Source organism: Tupaia chinensis, unplaced genomic scaffold, assembly GCF_000334495.1.
Source record: "Tupaia chinensis unplaced genomic scaffold, TupChi_1.0 Scaffold140301_1, whole genome shotgun sequence".
In the NCBI taxonomy this organism is placed as follows: Eukaryota; Metazoa; Chordata; class Mammalia; order Scandentia; family Tupaiidae; genus Tupaia; species Tupaia belangeri.
In genome coordinates, this window is record NW_006200179.1 from 2,597,149 (window position 1) to 2,600,311 (window position 3,163).

The following is a 3,163-nucleotide window of genomic DNA, read 5'->3' on the forward strand; positions in this document are numbered from 1 at the left end:
TAGTATACGTTTTATAGTTTATCAGAATGAACATTCTTGAGGAAACTGGTTTAATTGGAGATAATCACTCTTATTATATTCACAAATATGAGTGAAAAGGTAAAATGGAAAAATTGCCATGACAGCAAAGTTAACACTTAGCATATACTGATGTACTCATCATAAACAATTGTCTAGAAGGTCAGCAATATTAAACAAGATTTTTCCTTATTCATAGTGGAATCACACAAATATAAGGATACTCTGTAATATGGGACCAGCAGATGGCACAATGGCTACATCCCTGGACTTCCGTGTAGCTGGCAGCCATTCGAGACCTGGACCCGGTGGCTTAAACTCAGCTGGGCACCTGTGAATGAGTGCCCAAGATACTGAAAAGAGAATGGAGGAGAAGGGATTGTGGCATGGCCATTCCCCCTGGGTGGTGATTTCTTGCTTTCTGTCTTTCTCTGTCTTTCTGGCGAGCACATGTGCTCTATAGCAAAAACCTCTCAAAATAAATGAATAAATAAATAAATAAATAAATGCTCTGAAGTGAAGAAATAGAAACTACACTACTGGAAATTATATCCTCAAAACTCCTCTCTGTACTGGCTAAAATTAATAAGGACTACCTTTTTATCAATTAAAATTCTAGCCTTATTTTTTTTAAAAAAAGAAATACATTTAATTGACACAAAAAATAAAGTTATTTGCTGATCATAATGTATATGGTAATGACAGTGTCTTGACTGATGTGCACTATATTCGTGCTTGAAAAAGCAATGTTGTACATTGTAAACATATTAAGTAATTAAATATAAAACTCTAGACTCCTGGTTTCAGGAAATATTTAAAGCTACTGTAATAATTCCATCTCTAAATGACTTTTCAGATATGGTTAAGCTCTTCAAGGGATGAAGAAGAGAGGGTAGAAATTATATAATAATATTTAATGATACTTAAGTATCGATCAGCTGCCAATCTTCTGCTTAGCACTTTATTTGAATTTCTTCCTTTAGACTGAAAAATAGCACTCTAAATGGTAGACAGTACTGTTATCTTTATTTTACACACAATACAACTGACGCTTAACAAAGCATCAATATATTTCCCAAGCACAGAAGACTTCTCAGAACGGAATGGGAAAATCAGAAGCTTGGACCTGAATTTATTAAACGTCAATTATTAGGTCATGAGAAAACTCATGACATTTTTTTCCATATTTTTCTGGGCAAAAAGGCATCATGACTTTTCTGTCAACCCAATAGTTTGGTCACTAATTAGGGAAAAAAAAATCATTATGACAAATTCTACAAGATAAAACATCTTAGATTAATTTGTTAAAAGTTTATACCAGATTAAATTTGACATGATTGAAATCCTGAAACCTAACAGGTATTAATTATATGTTACTTGCTTATGGCAGTCAACTCCCTTTTCCAGTCAGATACACTGATCTGTAAATTAATATATTTACTATTTTTAGTCTAATGTAGGATATACATGCAAAACAATGAAAACATCCCCATTAAACATTGACCTATAGGAAGTTTTAAAAACTGTTATTTAATCCAAACTCTAAGAAATAGATAAATGTATGTACATATATATTTTATGAAAATTTTATAATATTTATTTTGAGAAAGAACATACATGTGTGTGAGAAAGAGATGATAAATACTCCCAGCGATTCTTTTCAAACTATGATACCCTTCCCCCAGTGCTCCCACCAGTCAGGATCTTGAGCATGCATCCAGCACTTGTCACTTTCTTTCTGTCTCTCCAGCAAGCACACAAACCCAGTAGCAAAAAAAATCTCTCTTAAAAGTTTTATTTACTTATTTCTTCTGAGAGAGAGAGAGGAAAAAGGGAGAGGCACCCCAACAGAGTCTTCCCTCTGATCTACTTAGCCCAGCATCAGTCAACCAGCATCAAAGGCATACAGCCTCAGCATATACAGGGAGACCTCAGGAATCAAACCCAGAACCCTCCCATATAGCTCCAGCATCATGGAGTTGTATGTGTGCAGTGTTACCACTGCACATTGTGATGGACTAAATACTCAAAGAAATATTTTAGAGGACCAGCAGGTGGTGTGGTGGTTAAGGTGCTGGATTCCCTCATGGCCAAACGCAATTTGAGCCCCAGACTGGGTGACTTGAAAATCACGCCAGGTCACATGTGTGTTGTACCCAAAATCCGAGGAAGAGAATAGAGGGGATGGGATTGTGGCATGGCCAACCCCTCTGGGCATTGATTTTTCAATTTTCCTCCCCCTCTCTGTCTTTGTTTACCCTCTCTCTTCCTCTGTCTCTGTTTCTCTCTGGTGAGGGTACATACCCTATGACAAAAACTTAAAAAATTTTAGAAACTGAATTTTTGTGTATATCCACATATCCCATTCTTTACTTTGGCTACTCAACAAGAACAGTACAATATTTCACAAGAAGAAATATACAATGTTTATGATTATATGGTATCATTAAAAAGATATCAATGAATTTAGGCATTGAAAGAAATTCTTATTTAATTTCTTCTATTTTGAAAATACTTTGAAGGTTTTTTTAAAATTAACTTATGATCTTAATGTTATATTCTTTGGCCAGTGAACATGTGGTCTTTTTAATGGGCTCAAGAAAGAATGGTAAACTTTCTTTTTCACAAATTTAAGTCACTCTTATTTATAAATGCAACACACATATGTTGATATGCATTTGTTTATGTTACAAAATCTTCACAGCTGGGCTTTTATTTCATGTGTCTTTCTGAGTAAAAAGTTTTAAACTATTAATATTTGGGTATATTTTTTTCATTTTTAAAACTTGCATTTAATCACTGTACATCTTTATAGTGTATTAAATAATTTTTCCATACATTGGGTGAGCTAATTCCACTGTTTTGTTTTGTGAATAATTCTAAAATGATGGTCCTATAATCTAACATTAGCAATAGTAAATGAAAATACAGACTTTATAATTTTGTGTCACTGATACAGCAATAATTTAAGATATTTTGCATGTAACTGTCTAAAGTGTTATTTATAACTTAGTAAGAATATTCAGATATTTGTATAAGGTATATTTAGCTTCCCAATTTTGGAAAATGTTAATCTTTTTTTAAAAAGTGTAATTATAAAACCTTTAAATCAAGGAAATAAGAATTCCCTAAACCCATTATATTA